We start from the raw sequence: 13,833 nt of genomic DNA on the forward strand, positions 1-13,833 counted from the left end.
ACTGCATGAGGCTTTGGGGGGACAACTAGACACAAACCATAACACTCTTTTTAGTCTTTGTAACTTCAAAAAGGTTAATGTTTCTCGTATGAACTGTTATTGCCCTATGAACCTATAATACATATTCCATTCATTTAATTAATAAATGAATTCTTGATATGTTTACAATTGTTACAGGAAGTTAAAGAAGAGAAGCTATGAGGTAACTTATTACCTGCCTTTCTGCTCTGGTCCACCTCTTTTCACTTTCACAGGCAGTGTCTTAGTTACTTTTTCCTCATTGCTGAGACAAAATACCTGACACCCAAAGTTAAAGGAAGAAAGTGTTTTTTAGCTCACAGTTCATAGAGGTTTCAGTTCACAATCAGCTGGTTCCAAGGTAAGATGGCATGGCAGAGAAAAAACAGCTCATGGTGGCTAGAAGGCAGTAAAGCAACAAGGAATGCTGACAGTGTCTTTCTGCCCCTCTTATCTTGTCCAGGATACTTGGGGCAGGTAGCATTCACATACTTGATCCTAGTGTTCTTTATGCTAGCATTACACCATGGATCAATTCTCGTGTCACACACTGTAGATCCAGCCACCTCTGAAAAAGTCCCTTGTTAGCCATATTTCATTTAAAAAAATTTGTTAAGTATCTACTGCATATTTTCTGGGCAGTGAAATGTAGAAATCATTCAGGAAATTAGATCTAGTGCAAAAATATATTATCTAGTAATATCAGGAATCTATTGAGATTGCTTGAGACTCCGGAAAGATTTTGCCTTCAAAGGTAAATTTTCTTCTTTGACATTTTGATCAGTATGTTTCTATATCCATTTTACTTATTTATTTATATAATTTTAGGACAGAGTCTACAGGGTCTACAGGGTCTTACTATGTAGATCAGACTCATAGTGTTCCACCTGTGTTCAGTCTCCCAAGAGCCAGGATTACAGGTGTGTGCCACCACACCCAGTCTCAATTGCCATCTCAGTGTGCCTTGGGGGCAAGGCTGGTACAGCAAGCTGGGTTTCGAACCCCGGCCACCACATCTGTCTAAACCGGTGCTTTAGTCTGCTGAGCTCTTTGGTCAGGCCTCTATGTCCATTTTAAAAGACAAGCATATCAAATTTGTTTTCCCTTTAGTGGCTAAGTATAAAAATAAAATTTCTTACTCAAGGAACCTATGTATCATGTTCTTTGCATGAGTATGAAAATCCATTACTGACAGTGTTATGGTGTAAATAACTGTAAATAATTTTTAGTGTTTGGCCAGACGTATGTGTCATTGTATTTGGATTCTCCAAATTAAAAACCATGTGACTAATAAATGAAGCTTCTCATACATTTGAGAACTCATTAAAGAGGACAAAGCAGTATTGATCGATGATGGCTATCTCTTCCTATGGGTTTAAACTAAGTGGGAAACTATTAGTATAAATTGGCTTCTGTAACGTATTTCCCCCCAACCCCCGCCACACTGCAGTTAGCTTTTTTTTTTCCTAATGAGATCTGTTCATTCAATTGATAAAGTTGCTTAACTTTACCTTAATTCCTAGAGAAAATGGGATAGAATTAGGATAAAAAAGAATGCAGTAGGAAGTACTGTGGAATCAGCCACAAGCGTTGGTCTTCAATCATTAAGTCATGTGTCTGAGGTGCAGCTCTACCATGTGTCTGAGGGAAGTTTTGGATGATGCCAATATCTTTGAGGTTCATTTTCTTCATCTATAAAATGATAGTTCATTTTTAGGATTTTTTAAGGCATTAAATCTATATACAGTAATTTTCCTCACACCGTGCTTGATGCATATTGAGCATAATTATTTATAGGCATGCTGCAGGTTCTTTATCTTTTATCCATGGGTACTTATTGAGAATCAGTTATGTTTTGCAGATCAGATGGAATGTAAATCAATACTCAGACACAGTTTCTATTATATATTAGTATATGGATAGGGCAGTTTAAGAAGAGATACACTTGGAAGAAAATGTGAGTAAAATAGGATAAAAAGAAGAAACAGTATCCACAGCTTCCAAGAATGGACATCATTCTTGGAGCCTTTCATGGAATTCAGACCAGTTATTATTCTTCCACAGACAAAAAGTTGAAAATCAGTGTACTGAGCCTTAGAAAAAGACTCAAATATCCATGTAAGACTGTCTTAAAAAAACACAAGACCTTGGTCCTATAAAGTCTGAGATCTTCAACAAGTTCAAGAATATGAAGTAGTTGGAAGAACTAGAAATAAAGAACAGGGCCCAGGTCCCAAGAATTAAGTAGAATGTTTTCCTCAAGGAGAAGCAATAAACATTGCTGAATGGTGCGAGAGTATAAAGAATTGCTTTGTCAAATCAGACACATATAAATCAGAGTTTTTGCCTAAGAACTAGCTTTATTTTTTTTTTTTCAGTTTTTATTTTTTTATTTTTGGCTGAACTGGGGATTGAACTCAGGCCTTGCGCTTTCCAGGCAAGCGCTTATTCTATGAGTTATCTCCTCAGCCCCAGAACTAGATTTATTAATGATTTCAGAGATATAAATAATTATGAGGCAGGTAAAGCAGTGAGAAATTGAGAATATTCAGTGATCTTTGCCAGGTTATTTTTTGCTACATCAGGATGTGCCCTGGATCTAGGTTAACAAATGAGGCTTTAACGAAATGTGCAGAGAAATTACTAAGGGAGGAAGTACTCTTTGGCCATGAATCATCTCTGTTTTATTCTGAGGTAGCTACATAGTTTAAACAAATGACATTTTCCAGGAAGCCATGACTATAGACCCATGTATTCCAATTAGGTTTACCGTAAAAAAATCTTACAGCAGGTGTATCTTGCTTCGGATGAGAACTCACCTGCTAGCAAATATTATGTGGTTTTTGTTTTGCTTTATTGCATTTTTGCCAAGAGGAATTATTTTTAGTATGTTTATAAGATTGTTCATTAGTCTTTCTTTCTTTCTTTCTTTCTTTCTTTCTTTCTTTCTTTCTTTCTTTCTTTCTTTCTTTCTTTCTTTCTTTCTTTCCTGGAGTAGTTGTCCTCTTTTAGCAAAAAGGAATGAATTGGAAACCTATTTAACTGTTTACGTCGAAATTAAGTCAAATTACTTCCTTCTTCAAATCTGAATTAGTTTTAAAACTCATTCTAAGAACTTAATGAGAATCTAAAGGAAACGTTATGGTTATTTCATATTCTTATATTATTAAACTTTAAGAGGGAAAAATATATCTGTAATGATAAAACATAAAACAAACAACAAAACAAAGCCTGAGTATCTGGATTACAAAGTTCAGGTGAGCCAGCATAAACTATAAAGGCTTTGTGACCTTCTTCCTCTTTTAATTTAACCCTGTTTTTCAACTTGTGATGTAAAGAGGGTGATTTCTTCAGTCCATTAATAAATGATGTTCTTTCCATAAAGTCAAGGCTTACTAATACAAAATCCAAATTAGAGTCATTTAAAAGGGAAAGAGGATGTTAATACATTGATTAGTTCTATTGAAAAGGCTCAACTTAATGTATTATGGATACATTCCCATTACCAAGTCTATAGAACTTTTCTAGGAACAACTCATGTCAACTGGAATTAATTTTGTACAGTAGTCATGGGTCCTCAGTCGTGCTTTCTCCTGTATTATTTCATAGCCAACTAATACAAATAGTTTCATTCCCTTTATTTTAGGAATTGAGATTCCCTTTTTTAGTCTTTGGAATGAAAGAGTAAACCAAAGCTGGAATCCTGCAATATACCTGCCTAAAGATATACAGAAAGAAATGAACATTAGGCAAGAAAAACTTGATTGCATCATTAACTAATAATTATTGCAACTAGGCTGGCTAACCTTTAAACTTCCCTCATAGTGTCTTTGTTACCCTGCATCATTAAGTCAGGCAGAACTTTAAACAAGGCCTATGGGATATTTAAGGTATATCAAAGCAAGGAAGTGTGCACAAAGGACCCTAAGCTTCTGTGAGCTTTTGGCAAATAATGTAAGCGATGAACCATCTCTCACCTAGCAACAATTTATAATAGTGTTGTCTTGAAGTATTATTTAGGTCTATTTTATTGTGTTCTACATTTTTTCTCTTCAATATGTTTTCCAACTGAATTGTAAGTTTCTAGAGTACATAAGTAGTAGAGGTGTTCAATATATGTTTCTTTATTTAATTTGCCTTTGATTTTAATCTAAGGGACCTTGGGAAAATATTTGAAAAAACAGGCACTTTCACATCCTATCTTTCTTGAAGAACCTGTAAGGTTCTATAATGTTAGAGTGACTTCCACTTCTAAAAGATAACGTGAACTTTGTATTGGGTTTTCTTCCATTTAGAAGAATATACAGTGGTTCAAAAATAACCCTCAGTTTCTAGAGAAAGATAAAGCAAGAACATTGTATACATCCAAAGGAAATTAAATGACAATCAAATAAAAGTTTTAAAATACAGTTTGAATAGATTTTAAGAGCAAGGTTTAAAAACTTGCTAATCTTTTAATAGGCTTTACATTTTTATTCTTAATCTGTTGTAAGTAGCTCAAAAAAACTTAGGTTCTTAGGTAGTATTACACATCCCACCTACAGTGGTCATGTTTTAATGTGCAAAGTATTTCATACTTTAGATATTCCAAGTTGGGTCTCAAGAAGGATAATTCTCAGAAGTTTGTGTGGAGACCTCTACTAACTCTCTGCAGATATTCATACTTCCATTAGTGACTACAGCTTTTTCTCTTCCACCTTCCTACTTAATCAAGCCCAAGTTTTTTTTGTTTTTTTTTTTTTATCACCAGAACCTGACTCAGATCTTTAAGAATTTGGGAAAATACACTTTTGACTTCTTATCTGTGATACAGATAGAGAGTAAAAATGGGTGGCTACCAGCCGAGAAGACCACAGGTCATCTTTTACACTATCTGTTCAGCGACAAAATCTTATTTAAGGCAGGTGTAACACAGTTTGTATATTGATATTTGCATATTTGCTGCAAAGGTAGTTGAATGCCCTCCTCAGATAAGAAACAATTTTAGATAAGGTTTCTAGTCCACTGAACATGAATCTAGAGTCACAGTTAGAAGTACTCTGGAGAAAATGTATTATTTGTTATCATTAAAGAAAGCATAGGGGCCGGGGAGATGGCTCAGTGGAATAAGTGCTTACCTGGCAAGCCAAGGGCCTGAGTTCAATCCCTGGTTCCGCAAAAAAAAAAAAAAAAAAAAAAAAATCACTGACACTGAGGAACACCCCAGGAAAGCATCCTTTGCTTTTAACTTCATGTTTGAAGAATTTTATGACCTATGGTAACCTATATTTTGTCATTACTGAGTGTCACAGGCATGAACACAGGACAGTAATGGAGAATCCAACCTTGCTACCTTTCTTTTGTTAGGAAAAATTTGTAATAATGGAAACATAAATATTCACTTACTTTAATTAGCAATGCCATTATTGAGCGAAGGATGCTTAGAAAACTGATTTATGATTGATTAGTAACTTACAACAACATGCTTGTTATCATCATGGATTTAAATGATTAACTGTTAAGTGTTAGAACTCTTTAAGTGCTAGCAAAGTGTTTATGTATATAACTGTTAAATGACATTATATATATCAGATATTAATATATTCATTTTGTAGATTAAAAATTGATATTCATATCACAGGCAGTAAATGATGTAGCCAGGAATTAAAACCAAACAGCTCGTATTTTTATCCAATCTCATAGGTATTAATAATGAAGAGGCATCCTAGAGAAATCTAGTCTAATCTACTCAATATTTTGTTGCAGTAAACTAATAGTTAAAGAAGTCAAGTGTTTTGCCTTTTATTATACTTGTGGGGCTGGAACCATGACCCAGTACAATAGCCAGTCTAAGGTCTGTTAGGCTACGGTAACAGCCTGAAATATCAGTGCTTTAATACAACAAAGATTAGTTTAAATGTTTTATAAAGACTTACAGGGGGTTTGGCTGTCCCACCCTGTAAAACATACTCTCTACTCACCATAAATTGGTAAAGTATCTTCCAGTTACACCAAAAACATTTGTTTCCATTGGAGAAAACTGATCAAGCAACCGCAGCTGCCAGGATGGCTGAGGTAACAGGGTCTCCCCACAGATGTGATAAATGTGCAACATTGGTCCTGTCACAACAGAAGTCCTGACAGTCAGTTCCATGCTCTTCTGTTATTCTTCAATTTGCATGCATGAAACTATTCATTCTGGGTTTTTTCTTTTATTTAAAAAATATTAACTGAGGCTTCTTATAGTGGATGTGAGTTGCTTTCATAAGTGTATTTAATAAGGTTTTGTCTTGAAACAAGGGAAAAACATATATGTGACATTCATCAAAATAAGCCTTTATGAAAAACAGATGGGAGACTCATCAGGCCTCATAGAAAGAACTCAGGTTTCCGATTTATTTCTTCTAGCTTTACAATGCAGATGGGCCCCATACATGTTATATTCTCACTTTCTCTTGAAAATGTCGCTCTGTAGCTCGAGCTACATTATTTTAGATGCATTAGCTATAGAAATATGTCATTGCAATAAAGATGATAACTTGGCCAAGAATTTATATTCTTCATGCTGTTCTCCTGAGAAAAGCTATGACAGTACATATGATATGTGAAGTATGATGAATAGAAGATATTGAATGATACAAAAATTCAATAATAACTAAATAAAATGGAGAAGTTGTGGACTTTGTTCTACAATGATATACCAGGGTTGTAAACTATTGTTGGATAAAGATCACTAAAATAAATAGGCAGTAAAGGGTTAAGTCAACAGCAAAGAGGTGCTGAACTGTGCAAATTAAAAAAAAAAAGTCTGGTCCTTGACTGGCTCCTGTGAGATCACCCCAGTCTTTGGAAATTCTTGCCTGGTTAGAGAATCTTTGTATGTATGAGATCCTGGACCACCACACATAGTTAATATTAATAATGAGATTTATATTGAAACCTATTTTCATTATTCTGAAAGCCTGAGCCATGGCATGTCAGTTTGACTTGGGAGCAGGAGTTCTGGCGACAGGAGAGTGTAATACAGGCACCTCATTCTACACAACTGACTCCCACTAGAAACCCTGGCCACCGAAACTATTGGGAACTTCTTCATTTGGAACTGTACATTGTATTACATGTTGTTATATATCATTGTTGGGAGAATTAAGTGCTACCTGTACAACTACAATAGTAGACAATGAAAGTTTGCAGTTGGTTTCTCCTGGACTTTGCCTGGGCATCTTTGGCTTTTGTATCTTTTCGCTGCAGTGAGCTCCAGAGGCGACTTCATCAGCTCTGCTCTCTCATTTCTGTGAGTCTATCTAGTGGGCTATGGAGTCTGCGGTTGGTCTTGGAGCGCTCTTAAAGCTCAAGGTGGACACAAGTTGAAAATATTTTCCAACGAAATTATGAGACACTGACTTCCAAAGTGTTCTATTATTTACAAACTTTTCCATATTTTTCTCTTTTTGGTATAGGAATTGGGGGAGGGGAGGCTAAGAATTGCCTTAAAATATAGAGTCCTGAAAAGGTTTTGTGGAAGGTGATGAGTCTAGACATTGAACTGGGGGGTTGTGGAGAGAAGACAGAATGTGGTAAGAAAAATTCAGTTCAGAGCAGAGGATAGCAAGTTGATCACGTTGAGGTGTTAATTTGAGGAGGGTGAGTAAAAAGTTAATCCTGGAAATGTCAGCAGTGACCAACTTGTAGGGGGTTTTGGTGCTAGCTACTGTTGTTTACCATGAAACTAACAGATAGGCTTTCAGTATACTTAAGTTAATCAAATTTATGTGTGGAAAGGACTCCCGGTGGGGGAACTCTGTAAGGTGCTAAATTCTAATCAAAAAAGTGAGTCTTACTGCCAGGAATAGTTACTGTCGTAAGAACCTAGTAGGGTTCCACACACGTTCTCTTTTAGTGACGTCCATATCAAAATATGCACAATTTACAACTGCAAAATTGAGCTGTTTTCAACCAGAAACTGTATGCTCCACCTGGGGTCAGAAAATCCAGCTGTGTTCTTTTTGGATTATTGTAACATCACAGTAATAGAGGCTTTACAATCAGAACTTAGCTCACAATTTTGGTAATGATTCATAATGCAAAGTCATTTCCAGCTCAGCTTCCCTGGGGTTTCACTGGCCCTAAAGCCTCCCAAACTACTTTTGTTAGGAAGACACAGGCATTGCTTTCCTTGTTCCACACTGAGCACCTGAGTGCACACTGTTTTCTTTGAAACTCAGGTTCAAAGATGGAGTTAAAATAGGTGGGATTTATAGGAAGATGCCCAGCTTATTCAAAGTGTTAGTATCACAAGAGCTTAGAGATCTGGATAGACGTTCAATGGCTATATCTAGGTAGACCACCCGCATCTTCATTCACACCAAAGAATACATATCCATCAACCCACTTCCGTTTTCCTCAGCTGTGTAAAGACAGTGTTATGAGAATGGCATCGTTGGTTTTGTTCCTAAGGTTGTTGCATTCATGGGCTACATAAGAGAGGCAATCTATATTTGGTGGTCCTTAGTTTGGTTCAATGCAAAATTCAGACTCGTGAATCATATTATTGTGCAGACTAATTTTCTTATAACTGAGTGCTCTCTTTCATACTTAAAAATAGCATCTGCACTTATATCAACATTTGCTTCACTTCCTCCTTCATATCTGGCAGACACGAGCTTGCAGTATGAATGATACTGAGCCTCTTATTTCTTCTCCTTTCTCTGAAAATTATGTAATTTTCATATGGTTTCTATCTCAGTGTCTCTGGTATCTACCCAGACTTTTGTCATACTTCGCTATCCTATCCAGTTCTTTTCTGTTCCTACTGCTATTCTTTTGTTTAGGCCACTATTGTTTCTCACATGAATTGTAGAAATGACTGTTTGGCTTATTACTGTGCTTCTGTCTGTCTTCTACTTTCTAGTTTTAAAAAATTTACCATTAAATTTTGTATGAAAATTTTGGAATTCAGAGTAAGAGACACAAGGTGGTTGAATGAGACCTTTTCTGACACCTTCCCCCACTCTCTGTCCTGCCCAATTCTGGAGTAGGCCTATGTCAAAAAGAGAAAGTATATACAGCTTCAGGGTATTGATGGCTTAAAAAATCATGAGGTTAAATGAGATCACTAGGGAGTAAGTAAGTACACATGACAAAAGGCGTACATGGTTCAGAGCTTTCCAGTGTTTAGGGGGTGGGGAATGAGAAGAAAGTAACAGTATACTAAGAAGAAGCTTACAGAGGGGTAGAAGGGAACCAGGCTAATGTGGTATCCTGGAAACCAAGTGAGGTTGCAAGGGGCCTCTGTCAAATGGCAGCACAGGGCCAGTAAGATGAGGCTTGAGAACTGACCATTATTTTTAGCAGCATGTCGCTAGTGACTTTTCAATTTCAGTTAAAGCAGTGGGGGTAAAAAGCAGATCTAAACAGATTCCAGAGAGAATTGCTGGATAGTCACTGGGTTAGAGAGTATAGTTATAGGTAAGGAAAAGAGTTTTGGTCTAAAAAGGGGCAGAGAAATGAGTAGCTGCTAGAGGCAGAAATGCATGCTAAGAGAGTTTTCAGGATGAAAAATGTTTACATGCCATTGAATAAGAGAATATTGATGACACAGGAAAAAGAGAGAGAGAGAGAGAGAGAGAGAGAGAGAGAGAGAGAGAGAGAGAGAGAGAGAGAACCAAACCAATATTCTTGCATAAGCAAGAGGGGATTAGATCATGTGCACCAGTGAAACAGTTGGATTTATTAAGGAGTATGGAGAGTTCTTCCAAATAAGAGGGAAAAAGGCAGAGTATATGACTCAGAGTTTGATAAATGGTAAATTGACAAACTTTTACAAGTTGTGTAAGAGTTTGAGGATGTTCTCTTCTGATTGCTGCAATTTTCTCATGGAAATAGAACACAAGGCCATCATCTGAGAGTGAGAATGGAGTAGTGAAAGCTTTGAGGTCCCCTTCTCAACAAGATCTTTCCTTTTCAACCCATCTAAAATCCTCCCCTTTTAGCATTTGTCAGGAACATAGCAAGCATGTTGCTTACTTGTCACATGTGTTATCTATCTTTCTGCTGTACTGTGATCTTATTACAAAAAAAAAGGTTTTATGTCTCATGTATTTACCACTGCAAATCAGAACTTACACCACTACCAGATAAACAGACACCAAGTAGACATTTGTTAAATTCAATAAATGGAGGCATTTTATGACCATTGTAATGGGGGTGGATTAGGCCTTTCGTTACAAACTAGAAGAAATATCCACTTCATGTAAGAATGACTTCAGAATTACGGGACATATTATAAGAGTGGAAAACAGCCAGGCTGTTGATTGAATTTGATGAAAAGAAGAACAGGTTTGTTTCCATTCTCCTCCTGAGTTCAGGTGATTCAACAAGTTGATTCTAATCCATGTTTCAGGAAAAAGAACATCTTCTCACACATGAAAGGTTTAAAACTTGGAGATAATAATATTAGACTCTGTACCACAGAATTGTCTATTGAATACAATTCTTTTTCATGACCTGTAACAAAAGCTTCAGGTTCAATAACTGATAGTATGATGATTTACTGAACTAGTGGTCAAAGGGAAAGGAGTGGTAATAAAATATTGCAATTCATAGTTCTGTGGCATCTTTTTAAGACTCCATATGGTACACTGGCAACATCTAGCCCATGACACAGGAACAAACTTACACATAAATGTGTTTCGAACATAGCTGTGCCTGTAATAGTTTCTAGCTCCCTGAAATTTTTTTTAGATGCATGAAGTGAAAAGATAGTATGTCAATAGGGAACAAATAAAATAGAACCAGAAACAGAAATCCTTGTCCTGTTAAAGTGTGACTACAAAATTTTTAAGCCCATTTGTCCTTTAAAAAATAACTACTACTACTACTATATTTTTGGCACCATGTTATCATGGATCAAAATAAAAAGAGGTGGGCATGGGAGTCAAACAGATTTACATTTGAATCCCAATCCAGGTATTTTCTTTGTTACCTTTTTATTTTCAATTTTACATAGTTTCACATAAGACACTGCTGATAAAGTTGAAGAAAGAGCTGAAAAGGTGGTGGGAAAGGAAGCAGGGCTGGGCAATTCCAAGATAAGCATAAACCAGACACAATGACAACTGCTAATCATACGTAATAAGCAGGTCATGGATTTTCAGAATCTCAAAGTCCAAGATATATGACAGGAAGTAGAACTGTAGCTAGATCCTTTATGGGTAATGCTAGGAAGGAGTTGCAGCTGCTTCTGAAAAGGTTACCCCAGGCATACCAAAAGAGGGGGGCAATGGACTGCCTTGACATCTTCAGGTCTCCATTAGATCAAATTCTCCTATGTCTTGGAAGCCATGGCAAAGAACCTAGGAATTATAGTTCTTACAATAGATAGTAGGGCAGAGAGGGCAGAGGACAATTTTGAGTACAAAGAAAAAGCAGAATCTATCTATCTTTTCTTTCTTTCTTTCTTTCTTTCTTTCTTTCTTTCTTTCTTTCTTTCTTTCTTTCTTTCTTTCTTTCCTTCTCTCTTTCTTTCTTTTACCAGAGATTGAACTTGGGACCTTGCACTTGCCAAGCAGGTGCTTGTGCCACTGAGCTATCTCCCTGGATCCTCTCCAACCTTTTTTAAAGTTTTGTTTTTTAATTTATTTTTTATTAATGTATGTTGGTAATGCAGAATAATGAGGTTCATTGGAGTAATTTGGTACATGCATTTAATATTTTCTATCATTTTAAATCCCTCGCTCCTCTCTCTCTCTTTCTTCCCCACTCCCCAGTCCTTTTGCCCAACCTGTTTTCTGCTCTGAGTTCTTGTTGTTGCTATCAGGCTAGGGCTCAGTTCTAAATCTGCAATGCTGAAAAGAAAGGTCTATTTCGTAGGGGATTTGTAATCCCAAATGTGACAGTGTATGTATGCTGCCTAGTTCAGCATGGGAATGCAAATTGTGCCTGCCTTTGCTTTCACCATTAGGGTATTCCTCATTCCTCAAAGAATTGTTATCCTAGAGAGATGAAAGTATTAAGGATTCAGAAGAGAGCTGATAATCTTCATCACAAGCAACACAGAACACAAAACAGATTCACCAGGGTAATTACTCAAAGCTCAATATTACCTAGAATTGTTTCTTTGAAACCTCCATCACTTCCAGGGGACCCTGACAAGACTGTGTTTGTAGTAATGGCCACAAAAATCAATGAACAAGTGTTTCTATAAGAGACAAATGTCAATAGCCCTTAATCCTTACTGTATGATACAGTGTTGTAATTTTTCATAGATCCAGAGAAAGCTTTTAATGGCTGCAATAAAGTTTGAAGAGCTGTGTCTCTTGAAAGCAAAACCTGCTCTCAAACTTAGGAAAAGTGCTCACAAAAGTGTACATAGGGAAGTGCAATAAACCCTCACTTAATCTCATCTAATTTAAAATTTAGGGTAATTGTCTTTGTGTTAGTCAGTGTTCCATCTCTGGGACAAAATGCCTAACATCCACAATTTAAGGAAGGAAAAGTTTTTTTAGGCTCACAGCATCCATGGGTTCAGTCCATGGGTAGGTGGATCCAAGACACAAACAGCTGAGTGGAAAGCACAGCAGAGGAAAACTGCCCAACCCACAGCAGGCAGAAAGGAGAGAGACAAGGGAGGAGTAGGGGGAATGGATGAATGCCCCTAGACCATGACCTCAGTGACCCACCCCCTCCAGCCAGGTGCTACCTCCTACCAGCCTGTGGACTTGCAATTGATTAATCTTCTGATGAATGTAATGCCCCATAGTCCAGTCAACTTTAAAAGCTCCACCTCTAAATACAGCAAACATGTGGGAGATATTTTAAATGCAAACTATAACAGTTTTGCAAACTTTAAATTTATGCTGGAGGACCTAATAAATTCAATTTACCAAGCTCATGCTGAGCTCCTATAGCTGCTTCTAATCCAGATGTAAGCCCAGAATACACACTTCTTTTATGTTTTGTGTCTAGTTGTCCTTCCCCCCCCCAACAAGAGCCTCGTGAAGTTATGGGGTGGGTTTTTACAATTTGCAGTTAGCACATGATCTAATGCTAGGATTATGGATGTGAGTGCTGCTGGGATTATGGGGGTGAGTGCATGGATACACCCATGGACAGCCTGAACGCAATTTAAGTAAGGGAGAGAGGCTTCCTCTCTGCCTCTGCCTCTGCCTCTGCCTCTGCTGCTGCCGTCTTTGCCGCTACTCCCTCTTGCTCTTGCTGTTTTGCTGTTTTCCACCTCCATGAACTGCTGCCTTCTGCTATGTGCCAGTCTGTCTTGGAGCCAGCCTAGGATGGACTGAAACCTCCAACTAACTGTAAACTACCTAAACCTTTCCTTCCTTCATGCTGGATGTTGGGTATTTTGCCCAGCAATGAGAGAAAAGTAACCAAGACAACTTCTAATGCCACCACTCTGCTTGCCAGGAGTTTGTTCCTTGTTTGTGTAAATGATGAGTTAGGGAACAAATTTAACCTACTTAATAAAATGTTTCAATAATCAAATGGCATGACTCATTATAAGTAACCATCTTGTAAAGCAGGCTATCAGGACACTTACATCATTAAAGAGATATTTAGTAACAAAAGAAGATGAGATTTTTTAAACAGATAGTCCTGGGGCCAAAAATCTAACTTTGACATTCACTATTATGACTTTGGCCCCAATATGTGGATAATGTCATCCACTCTTTGTGTTTTCATGTCAGTTAGTGAAGGAAACACGTGAGAGGATTTGATTTCCCTTCTAGTTCTACATTCTCAGAGGATGTAGAACTTTGCTTGCTCTTTCTTTCTTTCTTTCTTTCTTTCTTTCTTTCTTTCTTTCTTTCTTTCTTTCTT

The sequence above is a fragment of the Octodon degus genome, unplaced genomic scaffold (assembly GCF_000260255.1).
Source record: "Octodon degus isolate 3935 unplaced genomic scaffold, OctDeg1.0 scaffold00298, whole genome shotgun sequence".
Lineage (NCBI taxonomy): Eukaryota > Metazoa > Chordata > Mammalia > Rodentia > Octodontidae > Octodon > Octodon degus.